This window comes from Amblyomma maculatum, chromosome 8 (genome assembly GCF_055883805.1).
Source record: "Amblyomma maculatum isolate TAMU_Amacu chromosome 8, ASM5588380v1, whole genome shotgun sequence".
Taxonomy (NCBI): domain Eukaryota; kingdom Metazoa; phylum Arthropoda; class Arachnida; order Ixodida; family Ixodidae; genus Amblyomma; species Amblyomma maculatum.
This window is the reverse complement of record NC_139351.1, coordinates 123580628-123594553: the sequence shown is the minus strand read 5'-3', so window position 1 is coordinate 123594553 and position 13926 is coordinate 123580628.

The following is a 13926-nucleotide window of genomic DNA, read 5'->3' as shown; positions in this document are numbered from 1 at the left end:
GATTTCCGTAAAAGATCTGCCAGCCCTGCCCCTCGGTTTTTGGCCGAGTTGTACGTATTCAGAATAAAGAGACTGTTGTCTCCCTTTGTGTTTGGGATTAGTTCAATCATTACATAGTCTTCACTCGTGTTTTCGTGTTCGTGTTGTATTGCATGTTGTCAAATTTCTCTGCCCTAACGTAGCCGTGAACGACCTAGGTTTATGGCCCCTTTTTAATTCTAGCGGGGTATACGCGGCGTAGCCGGTTACCTTTACTGTGCCGCTTGCCTCTTGTAGAGTGATTACATCGGGTGTGTTTTCAATTTTTTTGAATGTGTGCCTGCAGGTTCCCTCTCTTAGAGTGGAAACCTCTGCAGTTCCACTGCCAGATTTTAATTTGGTGGTGAGGGGCCATGATATCCTAGGACCATGATGTCCTAGCTGCGGTGGCAGCTGAGGGAGGGCATTGCCGGTAACCGGGGGAAGCCTTGCTTCTATGGTCGTTAGTCGTCCCATAATTTGCTGGAAGCAAGTCATTGTTTTCTGACCATGACGAATTCCTACTGACCATGACGAAAGATTATCTACCTGCTCGGTTAGTTTGTCAACTCCAGCCGAAACTGCATCTATTCTGGCATCTTGAGCTCCTGCCTGCTTCATGAGTACATTCATGTCCAACCTAAGCTTGCTGTAAGTCGGGGTCGATGCTTCCTCATTCGAATTTTCTGCCACATTTTTGGACTTGCTGTCTTCTGTGTTTTCTTCTCTGGGTAGAGGTCTTTTCGCGGGAACTCGGGTGTCAGTCTCCATTGATTTTTCGCTATGTACCATTTCGTTAGCATTACATGGAGACGGTTGACTATAGTGCTTTGTGAATTCTGAATAGGTGACTTGTCGAGTACCCTCTGCATTTTCGTGTTATCAATAATTAAGTTTCCTCATTTCTGCCAATTCCTTCTTTATGGTTTCAAGCTCTCTGTTCCTATTAGCGAGTTGTTCTACCAGTTCCTTCTCTCGAGCCGTTTCCCAAGAGGAGGTCTTAACTGGCCAGCTCAACTTTTTGCTTGTGTCTCCATTCTTGTTTGGACTCCTTCCTTTGACTTGGTCAGGACCTGAGCCGACGACTCCGTCTCCTGTCCCCGGCAGTGGTGAAAAGGAGTTTGACCTATTTCTCACCCGTTAGCCTTTGTGGTTGTCGTTGACCCGCGATCGTGGCTGGTGTGCAGAGTCATGTTGCCCTAGGTCGTTCTTAGGTTTGTGGGGCCGTGTCTTGAGCAGCCTATACTTGCAATTCCTACTGCCGGTGTTGTGCATCCCCCCGCATACAATGCATTCGGGCTTGCACGTCGATAGTTCTCCATCCGTTGACTCCGGCAACGCTCTAGCCGTGGATTGTAGCACACATCCGTCCTGTGCCCCTTCTTCCTACAGTTGTAACATGTCTCCACCCGCTCTCGGTACGGGTAGACGGTGAAAACTGATCCCCAGTAGAAAACTTGTCTTGGGAGCCTTTCCTCTCCAAACATGAGCAGGATAGATCTTGACTTGCCGATTCTACTTGCGTTGAGTACGGCGATGTTCGGGTTCCGCTTGATAAAGCCTTGGCGGACTTCCTCCGGAGTTCCGATGTCGTCGTTGTATACGACGCCCTTAATAGCGTCATCGGGTGCCGCGATGTAGGGCGCCATGTCGAGGGTCTTCTGGTCTATAACTATGGATTTGATGTTCACATAAGTGCTCGCTCGTTGACGATTGGGCGTGCTGATCGTGTACGTGTTGTTCCCGGAGTTGATCCTTGAAATATCTTCGTCCAGGACGTTTACATAGGGTAGGTTTGCAGACGCGCACATGGCCTGCAGTAGGCGACGTGACACATGGTCATTTAAATTCCAGCCTCTTGGCCTGAAGATTATTTTATAGTCGCTCTTCGGGAGCTTCGGCATTGGTGCCCTCTTGCGGATGTTGGGATCTTGCCTGCTTTTCTGAATGGCAGATTTCTCCTCGCCGGCGCCGTGCTCGCCGGCGTTCACGGAGCTCGACGCGGGTTTCGCGTCTTTCTTCCTCATGAGGTCGTGCATGCTGAGAACGGTCTCCCACTCACCGTTCTTGAATTCTGTGGGGTCAATATCATCTCTGTCCACAACGCTTTTCATAGTGGTAGTCTGAGGGCCGCCACAGGGGCCGGCGTCCGTCGACGTGGGGTAGAGTATGCGACGCTAGGTCTGAGAGTTAGGCCTAGCTAGCTCTTCCATCTTGACGGTGACATTCTGATAAAAGAGGAAATAATCCACCGAATGGCCAAACTCAACTCTTGCACGGAGAGAAAGAGGAGCCGTAGTGGAGGGCTACGGAGTAATTTCGACCACCTGGGGATCTTTAACGTGCACTGACATCGCACAGCACACGAACGCCTCTTCGTTTCGCCTCCATCGAAACGCAGCCGCCGAGGTCGGGTTCGAATCCGGGAACTCCGGCACAGTAGTCGGGCGTCTTACCACTGCATCACCTCGGCGGGGCCACAGTTGGCTTTCGAAGCGAAAGAAACAACACGTGAAGCGGCGGCGAAGCGGGACTGAAAAAAACGTCCGCAAACCTCCCTAACAAGGGAGCTCGTAGCTATAGCTGCTGCCGAGCTGTCGTCGATTCGCTTTCGCTGACATTGGCGGAATTTGGATCTGCCGATAACGGGAAATTATAGGTTAAGTCCGGAGCAGGCACGATTGTTAAAACACTTCTCGGGTTATGAGGCCTTAAGTATTATCGCTGAGAGTGAACGAGTGGTATTGACAATGAATAAATAAGTGAAATCGAAACGTAATTCTGTCTTTATAACAAGTGCTCAATATTCGCATTACCACGCGTATAATCGTAATTGATTTTCTGACCTTCCCACTGACGCATGACAGATGACGATAACTAGCCCGCACCTTCACTCATGCGTACGTGGATGTAAAATAAAAAAAAAAAAATGCCACGACCACCTCTGCAGAAGTTCAACTGAAGAACTTTAGCAATGGGTGAACTTAACTTGTTATATCCGATTTTCACTCCTAGGTTCCAAATTCGGGTGCCAACGTTTCCAGCACGAAATGTTGTCCCTCTACGATCACTGCTTCGGCCGTCACAGTCGTCCTAAGGTCGCCCTCCATTACGGTTTCGAGGACCAAAAAGGTCGCCGGTGCGAATTTTTAAGACAGGCTCGGTCCTAATTTGAGAAGTAATTCTTTGCTCCATACCGTACCGTACCATTTGCCACCACTCCGAGCCCTCGAGGTTAGCTAATGGGTTGGGCAAAATTTTGTCAGCAGTTATGCCTGTATGCGGCTCAATCTTGGCACCTGTCCATGTGGCATAAAGCGTATACGACAGCATACAGGGTAACTGCTGGCCCAACGGCCGCGCGCACATTTGAGGGGTAGGGGCACGGGGTAGCGGGTTGTAGTGTCGTCACACCTTAATCATTATGGTGACGCGCGCCAACGGGTGATTTTGATTTGTGGCCACGTGGTGAGGGGACAGCATAGCTACGGCGGAGCGCCACCATGGTGGCCATTGTGTGATGACATCATAGACGTAGCGGTGAGCCGCTTTGGCTTGCGTGGTGATGACGTCACTGCGCGTTTGGTTGATCTGGTGGTGTCTTGTTAAAATGGGGGTGCGCCACTTTGGCCACCATGGTGGACATATTGTCACTACTCAAGTCACAGGGAGCCGTGAAGGTACACGTAGCCGAGGAGCCGAGAATAAGGTCGGCTTGTATAGTTCCGCTCACAGAGTCCAGCACCAGCGCGCCGCTCGTGCCAACAACCGCTTCGTCGTCGTCGGCCCCAAGCACGGCTGTCGCGCGGCGCTAGGCACGTGGCAATATTTTGGTGTTGTTCACCATTTTAGTTTACATGAATTTGGTCACATGGTCAATGACGTAACACTAGACTGCAATGCTACGGCAATCGATCGCATACACGGCCGCCATCTTGAATTTAGGACAGACATGAAATGTACAAACATAAGCAGTAAGCGTTAACGCTTTTATAAAGCAGTCAGCCGTTTCAGGTTACTTCGCGACATTGTATCGCATACGTAGCATCAGATTTCTTGTGTGTACGTAAAAACAAAAACTCCCGCTTTATATATTGACGATAGGCTAAATTGCACACTTTAAAGAATTTTCTCAGCACAACCTGCTGTTATGCGGTTGTGTGGGTATTTACGGCACTTGTGAGAGCATTCACCGATAAAAGCCCTCATGCGATCGTATTTTTCTTACAAAGTTCCCCTACCAAGTACCAAGACAAATACCGAGATCATAAATGAGTGCTAGCGCTAGTTTGGACGCGGCCTCATTGCCACTATGCACCCGCTGTGTGTTGCACGGTTAAACCTATAACCCTGGCCTTGAGCATCATTCTGCCGACGGGCAGGTCGGCCTTGCTACGGCGACGGGCCACCTGAAAATGTCCCCCTGCAGTGCATCATCGACAGATATACGCTCGTTACCGTTGATGAAGGGGGTGAGCCAAATAGCGGCTAACTTGGGTTTCCACATCCAACAGGCGGTCGCGGATGGAAGCCGCGACCTCCCATCCGTTTTGAAGCGTTCCTAATGCTCCGTAGCCATCCGGTTGATGTTACATGTGTGTCGGGATAAATATGCAAGGATAAGATGCAAGGTTTTGCGATAGTTCCTGTCAGGTCAATTTAAAGTAACACAAGAGTACACCGCATTGCCGAGGCATCGAAACATTCGAAAATTCCCCCTGCGGTCGGGAATAGGCACTATAATCATACAAAGGTAAGGTTTGTGTGTGTGTGAGGTAAGGGGGGAGGGAAGGGTTTGGGAAGGTGCGTGAGTAAAGTAAAAGAATTTAATAATAGAGAGTTTTAGCTAACCGTGATCCGCGATCCGCTACCGTGATCCGCCACCGCGCGTTCCACTGCGCATGCCCAGACCCCCCTTGACGCCAATAGATGGCGCCACATACTGGATGTCGGATAGATTAGGTGGAAAGGCGGTAGAGCAGCGCCTCCCCGGTTTGATGTATGCAGACGATATCGTTCTGCTAGCTGAGAGTCTGGAAGAATTGCAAACTCTAGTTAAGTATTGCGGAGACGAAGGGGACGCTCTAGGCTTCAGTTCTAGCGCAGTTAAATTATTTTCAACGGCTCAACTGATCAGGGTCTTAAATACAAGGCCATGAAATACCTAGAGTAGCAGAATATAAATATCTGGGGGTATGGGTAAACGAAGGATTGGCATACATTGGAAAGCATGAGCAATCACTTAAGGCCAAAGGGCGAAGGAATGCCGGGATAATGAAGCATAGGGCATTGTGGGGATACAACAGATATGAGGTTTTGAGGGGCATTTGGAAATGAATTATGGTGCCCGGACTTACTTTCGGAAATGCAGTTTTGTGCCTAAAATCAGAGGTACAGTCGACATTAGAAATAAATCAGAGAGCCGTTGGACGATTAGCACTAGGTGCCCACGGCAAGACTACAAATGAGGCGGTACAGGGAGATATGGGCTGGACATCTTTCGAAGTACGGGAAGCTCCGAGTAAAATATTATATGAGGAACGCCTGAGCAAATTGGACAGTAACAGATGGGTAGCTAAAGTATTTAAATACCTGTACTTAAAAAGCGTTGACTCACAATGGAGGAAAAGAACTAGGGAACTAACTAGTAAGTATGCTAGTCACAAGGACGGAGAAATAAAGAGCATTAAGCAACAGGTGAAAAACACAGAAGGTAAAAATTGGATAAATTCGATGGAAAAGAAACAGTGTGGAATTATACAGAAAGTGAATAATAATAAATAATAATTGGTTACAGGAAGGGAAAGGCGCAGTATCTGTCACACTTGTGTCTGTGAGCACCTGAACCGCGCCGTAAGGGAAGGGAGGAAGATGGGAGTTAAAGTGGAAAGAGAAAGACGAGTCGTAGTGGAGGGCTACGGAGTAATTTCGACCGCCTGGGGATTAACGTGCGCTGACATCGTACAGCACACGGACGCCTCTTCGTTTCGCCTCCATCAAAACGCAGCCGCTGAGGTCGGGTTCGAACCAGGGAATTCCGCTTTCATTCCCAACTTCCTCCCTTCCCTTACGGCGCGGTTCGGGTGTCCACAGAGCAAGTGTGACAGTTACTGCGCCTTTCCCTTCCTGTGAACCAATTTAACTTAATTCCGGACAGTATAGTCGGGCGTCTTACCACTGTACCACCCCGGCGGGGCAGTGGAAAATGCAGATCAGGGAGAAAGCTTCCTTTGATAACCCAAGAGGCAGTGCCCTGTTTTTTGAAGCTAGATCAGGGTGCATTAGAACACGCAGCTGCAAAACGAAATTTAACAATGAAGATAACGCACGTGCTGTATGTGGTAACTCCAGTGAAACAATTGACCATATTATACTCGAATGTAATGGTATCCATCCAGAAGTTGATGCAGGTGCAGTCACTGTTTCTGAAGCTGGGGTTTAGAGATACCAGTGACCGGGTGAATAAACCGGCGGTGGAAACTAGCAAAAAACAACTGGAAGATTGGTGGCTTAAAAGCAGAGAAGTTACATAATGTTAGTAATGTAGAAAACAAAAATTTAATAGAATGATGGTTTAGTTAACCAATCTAAATCAATAATTAAGATATAGGGAGAAAAATGAGCATGATAGCTACTGCTACCACCCCGTTTCAAAGGGTACGCTCCTATATTCCATCCATCCATACCGGTAGTGTTCCTGCCGCGTCCGGACCAATCAGCTTGAGCGCCCCGCCCACGCGCGGTAGAGAGTCGCGGTGGCGGATCGCGGGTCACGGTAAGCTAAATCGCTAAATCTCTTCAATGTCGAGTGGCTGCTTTGGTGGGCAGCGCTGCGTTAACTAGAGAACGTGAGCGAGGCCTTTCTCTATAAGCTTAGCGGCGATGGTGTTGGTGGCATACCCGTTGTATCGGATGGGTCATGAGGCGTACCACATGACGAAGCAAGAACAAAGGAAATACGTAGGAAATACATAAACGGCCTGCTCGCTGCGACGACTACACACAAAACATAACTATCGACAACAAAACCCTGAAAACCACTGTATCCTGTCCGAGCACCACCAGTGCGCCAGGCGGAGTTTCGTTGTTTCGAGCAACGCACACTTGGCGCGAGCTTGCCCGAGTCCAAAAGTACCCGCAAGTGAAGTGACGATGGCTTCAGGTTGGAATCCCATGCACCCGACCACCACATGTTAAAGTGTTTACTTCGTCGCAAAACACAGAGGGCACTCTTGTCTGAAGACCACCTGCGAAATGCACCTGCCACACTCGTGTTCTAAGCGCAGCACTGCCTACTCATTTCTCGAAGCAGTCCACACTGTCAGTGGCCTGTTTCGTCTTAATGTAAAGCGCCAGCATTGAGTTCTTTCTGGCATTTGTTGTTCCGTCAAGTTGGGAGGCCGTACCATTGGGACAGTTTACCTGATGATAACGATATCGTTTCTGCTGCTGATAATGAAGGTGATTCACGGTTATAAAGAATATTTGCGTCGGCCTCCAACCCTAACAGAAAGCGCTTGTATAGGCTTCCTGACCTTATTCACACTACTAAGCGCGCGAAAGCCGCTTCGATAAAAATCCACCCATGAACGAGTGGTGCGTCTGCTCCTTCCTGTGCAGGCTGCCTGTCGCCACAGTACAGAGGCGGGTCTCATCTCTGAGCCGGAGATTGGGCTCTGGGCAAGCATCTACTTCGCTGTTCTATTTACTCCTCCTATCACTCAGAGAACTTACCTCCGAACAATAATGCAATATCGGTGCCAGGAGTTTCGTACTTTAGTGACCGTAAACCTGAACGAAATGCCATAGCTGGTAGGATAGGTTGTGTTGCGCCAGCTACCCTTCCGTTAACGGTCTCTGCATTTGGCACCTGCAAATGAAAGTGCACGAACATGAACACGGTAAAGTTCAGTTCATTACACCCGACGAATTCTACAAGCCTGATGTGCTCGATGTGTCGTGTGCTCTGGTCCTTTAACCGTGTAAACGATTTGGGGCACTGTCTTACCAGATTTGAAATTGTGGTGCCTGACTTTCTTCAGAATGGCTCATTATTCTGAAACTAAAAGTGCGTCATGCGTTTGCGCGCAGGGCTGGAAGTAATTCGCTTCCCTTTCCTCTCTACAAATTGAGGTAAATACCAACGAAAGAAATTTCATAGAGGCTTCGATGGTGCTGAGGGTGCTTGTCCCAAATCGCACAATATGGCATCGGTAGCGCAGTGACAGGCTGCGCCGCACCACCATGCGCCGGACAATTGAGCTCTACATTGTTTTCCCTCCTAATTTGCATAGTATTATTTTGCGGAACATTTGTCGAAAAGAGCCAAGTGCGCGTACAGTCGTCCACACACTTGTCTAGAACACTTGAGCGGCGCACAGAGGAGAGTGCTCGGACACTTGCGCGTCAGCGGCGCGAATTCATTGTCCTTTTTTGTATTTTGTAAATAATGTACAAATCTCCCCCTTGTTCTTTCTTGCTATCGTTCCCCTCTGTACTTCCCCTCGCTATCTTCTCCCTATTCCCTTTTCTTTCCCGACAGACGCAGATCGGGTGCTTCATACTTTAGATAGCAGTTGCCGCGGCCGGCAACACTCTTTTCCTTCCTTTTTGTGTGGTTATTCAATAAACAACAACCACCATCAGAGGAGAAAACTTGAGTCTTTTAAAAGGGCATTATGGCTCAAACAAAGCCTTATCGTGCATGCAGACTCCCATATTTCGTGTTAATCTGTTAATGCCTTTACAGTTTACATTCGCGCGCCAGGCAGATGGATTTATTCTATGTGCACAAAAAGCACGTCACTCGGACGTTCTAGACAGGAGTGTGGACGACAGTACGCCCCTTAGGAATGCACGTAAAGAAAAACTTTCAAGGTATACTTATGACTGCACATTGTACATTTGGTACCGTTTCTTTGTCCACAAAATTTTATATCGTTCAGATAGAATGTTCAAGTTTGAAACGTAATTTCAGTGCCGATGCATTAAAAACGGCACAATATATGTGTACGGCATGACTAACTGGTTTTATTTTTTACCACGAGAGTGTTACACTCATGTCGAAAACAATTGTCCGTCAAGGGCGGCGGCGGCGTCATCTTTTAAAGCCTGTGATCACGAGCATGCCTCTGGTAACAGCCTCGGTAGGCTGCTGTGCGCATGCGCTCTCCTCCCCTGATTGCAAACCACCAGCCTCAGCTGCGCATGCTCAGTTCTTGACTTCCGCGATCGACGAAGTCGGAGCTGATCTCGGGAGCCATGCGCAGCTTATATTTGTGACAGGCGTATGCGACAGAGGGCGGTAGTTGTCAAGTGCACACTTCGCTCTTTCTCAGGTGGCTGCGAATTTTCAACCACTCCCCAGAGGGCGCTACACCTTGTGGAAAAGACGGATTGGAAAATAATGGACACCCAGACCCTTGGACCCCTGGTGCGAAGCCTTGGAACCTTTAGATGGCAGGATATGGCCGGAAACTGATTGGTCGGTGTTACAATTACGCTCGCGCTCATTTCTCTTTCGCTAATGGAAATCTCTGGACGTGTGGCTGGTCGGTGGGTTCACGAGAACAGACGCCCAAGTTGGAAGGAGCTGCCAACTCGGTCAGCTACTCTCATATACAAGGCTGAATGGCAATTGAGGATCCTTGTGCCCTTTGTGTGAAGCCTCACTGTCTTGGAAAAAAAATTCGAGGGTGCTGCATTCTGCTACACGACTGTTGAGCATGTATCGATGAATGCTGCTACGAGTAAAGCGAGCAACTCTCTTTCACATTCTGCGAGTGCATTTATGCTCCTTGTAGCTTCGCAGTTCTACGTTTACTGTTGTGTAGTTGATTTTACCGGGTGCGCGGCATTAATTAGTAATAAATTATTATTTGCACAATTGTCAATAATTAGTAATAATGAAATAATGAGTCCATAATTCGTAGTTGTCTAAATAATCATTAACTAATTAACAAGTCATCAATTAGTAATTGATCATTGATTGCCATATGGCCATATAATGCCGCGACATTAATGAGTAATTTATTCATTGTGCGATTATCACTTATTAGTCAACAATTAATACATTATTTAGTCATCAATTAGTAATTGATCATTGATTGGCATATGGCCACATAGGACACGCATTCGCCCATGCTGTGGTGGTGCTCTGGGATTGATCGAGACCTCCATGACGTCATCCCGTCTCGACCAATCAGGCAACCGCAAAAGCGTGACACTTTTGCTGACGACAACGATGAGGCAACAAAGGCTTTCGCCTTAAAACCTTAACATGACTGCGGGAGGTAGCATATGGGAGTGTCTGCTTCTCTGACCACATAGTGATGGGTGATCTCATTGAGCTCGAGATCCTCACCTGAAGGAAATCTCGGCAGCCACACGACATCCCATGTATTTTAAGCCCTAGAAAGAAACTGACCCCGGGCAATAAAGATTAGAAACTAGCCTAAATATATCTGTCATTCCTCTACACAGGCAATAATATATAACCGTGTAGCATTCTATACAAAAGTAACGCTCCAGCGTATATGACACATAAATATAATTTGATCTCTGCAGATCCTTTTTTTCCCAAAAGAATTTATTCGATCGAAGATGCAGGCTCAGAGTGACGGTAAAGACTACCGGGGCTACATCACTTCGTAAACATCTGCTGTTCACCACCAATTCGCGTTTATAGCTCCCTAACACCTCCTGTGAAGGAAGAACCTCTTATTCGTTTTCTATTTTTCGATATGCGACATGTGTGAGGTGGTAGATTACGCTATTGCGTCGCACCCTTCAAGGCGGAGCGCAAGTGCACTCATAATTTTTAACACATTTTTAACTCTTCACTGCAACTACCGACGTGCGCGAACATTGCAAACCGTCTGGGTTTGACGCGAAAAAGAGTCCAAACGAAATAACTTGCTTCGCTGGCTGTGTACGATGTTCGTAGCCAAAAACAGCAATAAAAGCCAATCCTATAGGACGCACGGTGCTGCAATTCGTCGATCGCGAAGACAACACTGGCAGCGAGTTCCACTTGACCACGAAAGAAAACTTTTTAGAAAATTCTTCACCTGCTTTCTCATAAGGAAATAGGCCTAACCCAAACAGCTTCTCTCGCTGGTTGGGCGGTTCGAGTTTCAGAAACACCAACCCCGTGACATCAACATATACACCTGATTCAATTGGTGACAAAATTCATACTTCGTATGCATCACACAAGAACAGGTGTAGAAGAAATATCGAGCATTCGAGTGTTGGCGCATGCAGAGAAGGTGGAGAGTTATAGTGTTAATAAGTAAGCACACTGTATCAAATACGTCTGCCACAAAACCCCGCCTTTACGGTCAACAGAGGCACTGGATCCTCTTTACAATTACCCGTCGTCCCTCTACGAGGTTTGAGAACACAGTTAAAAGTTAGGCCGGTCAACCCGTGAAGTACGTGTGTCGATGTGTGATCGAAAAATAAGTTCAAGAAAGTCACTTTCTTTTACAAATAATTGAATATTTATTGATAGTAAGTCCAAATTACACTGCATAGCAATAGAATACAATAAAAAAATAAAACGCCATGACACGATAGTGATAAAAGACGACTCGGTTAATGACAAGAGGAAAAACTCTACAATGAACAAAACACTGCGATAAAGAAAACTATAAAGATAATAAAGCAAGTATTTAAGATATAATAAGTAAGGGAAATAGTTACACAGAAAACACAGCGTAAAATACTTAGCCAGATCAAGGTTAAACAAAAGCGAAAACAATATTCTATTAACCGACATTCTGTGGCAAAAAGGAACTCTCACGTCTTTCTTGTTAGGTGAGGCGTCGAAGTCACTGAGTTGATCGGTAGCGGGGGCCGTAAAACAGGAGAAACGATGAGTTGATCGCGGGCTCGGTGAAAAACAAGACACTTTCCCAGAGCGGCCGCGAGAGAGGCCCGGAAGACTGCATCTTCCCAGAGCGCACTGCCGCGGGCGTGCTGCGAACTGCCTTTTTATACTCTCGGCTGTTTGCGCTGTGGCCGCGTCAAGGACGCGCGGTAGCTGCCCCGAAGCGTCATGTCGAAGCATGCTCGGAGGAGCGGAGAGATCTCGTAAGTTCCGCTCTATATGTGAGGCAGTTTGCGATAACACCCTTGCCGGAGATTGTCGACGTTGTGAGTGAAACATGACAGGCACGGCACTGATAAGTGGTAGCAGACACCTAAATTTGCCGGGCACTGTTTCATCGATGGTTTGTGCGACTTAGCGAGACCATATCATATCAGAAAGTTGGAGCTGCCAATTCGGGTTGCTCATTTAAGGTGGGAAAATGGAATAAGAATCAACCATCTAGGGCTCTTGGATGCCGACCACGCAGGCACGTTTACGCGGCTTGGTTATAGCGGGGCTTTGTATGCCGCGTGGTCGCCTACGCTACCGCGTCATACCTTTAAAGGCAGAGAATAAGTGCACTTCCTTATTTTACGAAAGTAACGTGACGCAGGTACACAGACTTGATATCCTTGTTCTCCTTGACCAGCAAATTGGAGTGAAAAGAGTCACGGAAATGACTTTGATGGAGTTCACTTTGAGGCCGCTTTGAAGGCGGAGGCGTTTGAGCTATTTCATTTACGTCTACTTCTCAACAACGCGACCACTTTTCCACCCAGAAAAAAAAATGTTGCCGGCACTTCCACAAGATTACTGTGTCCAAATTTCTAAGTTTCATATTTCCTTTTAGTGTCCCTTTAAACTCCATAAACCTTTCGCCGTTTTTAATTGTAGAGAGGGGTTTTTCTTCCGTGCCGAGAAAGCGCTCTGCTACAACAGAAAAGCGGAATAACAAATGTGTTTAATTAAAAATATCGGAAGGCAAAAAAGAGCTCACCTATTTCGAGCGGGGCATTCAGATACCATGGCCTAGTCCATTTTTTTTGCTAAGGTAGTTTTGCCTTAGGGCATAAAAAGAATGCTATGTATGATGAAGGCTGGGGTCAAATAAATGAAAAAAAAAAAAGATGGCTGATGCAATGAAGTCGAGGAGTGAACGTTCAAGCGGCATATGACTTCCGATTATGGGGGAGAGACCAGCTGCCACCATTCCATTTTTCTTCTACTGCCCAAGCGTGTGTGCATGAACAAGCAATAATATAATAATACCATCACCATCTGAATGTTCGTGCGCTCGTGCCCGATTTGTATGAAAGAGAAGAAGAAGCAGAACACCTCTCAGCACCGCCATGGAAGACAGCCCTGAAGACAAAGGCGCCTCCAAAGCTCCTGAGAAGCCCGAAAGCGCCGAGACTGGCTCGAAGATTCGGCGCCCTACCAAGGCCTCCAGGAGGCCTTCTAAGTGTCCCAGTCAAGTGAGCCAGAAAGAAAAGAGCAGCACTTCGAGTCTCCCACAGAAGCCGAGCTCCCGGAAACATCAAGATGGCGGGCCTTTGGCTTTACAAGGGGTGCCCACAGAGCAGCCGACGCCAACTTCAACCGATATCCCGGCCAGCACCGGCAGGCAAGAGAAGCTGCCAGAATACCAGTCTGCAGCAGATCAGCCGGACGCCGTCGCTTCTAGGCAGAGGCCGCTGTCTCAAGATCACGGAACGGAAATCCTGAAAACTCGCCGTTCCTCCAAACTCTCCCGGAAAACATCTAAGGCTTCCACCCTACAGAGCGAGACAGAAAAGAGCAGCGCTCCGAATCACCCACAGAAGCTGAGCATCCCGAAACTTCAAAATAGCGAGGCACAGCCGGCTCAACAAGAGGCGTCAACTACGACTTTAGCGGATGTCTCCCGCAGCGCAGACAGGCAAGATAAGCCGCTGGTATACCAGCCTCCAGAAAGTGAACCAGAAGCTTTTCCTACACGCCATGATCATGAAGTGTCTCGTGTACCCGAAACAAAAACCGCGAAGACTCGCCTC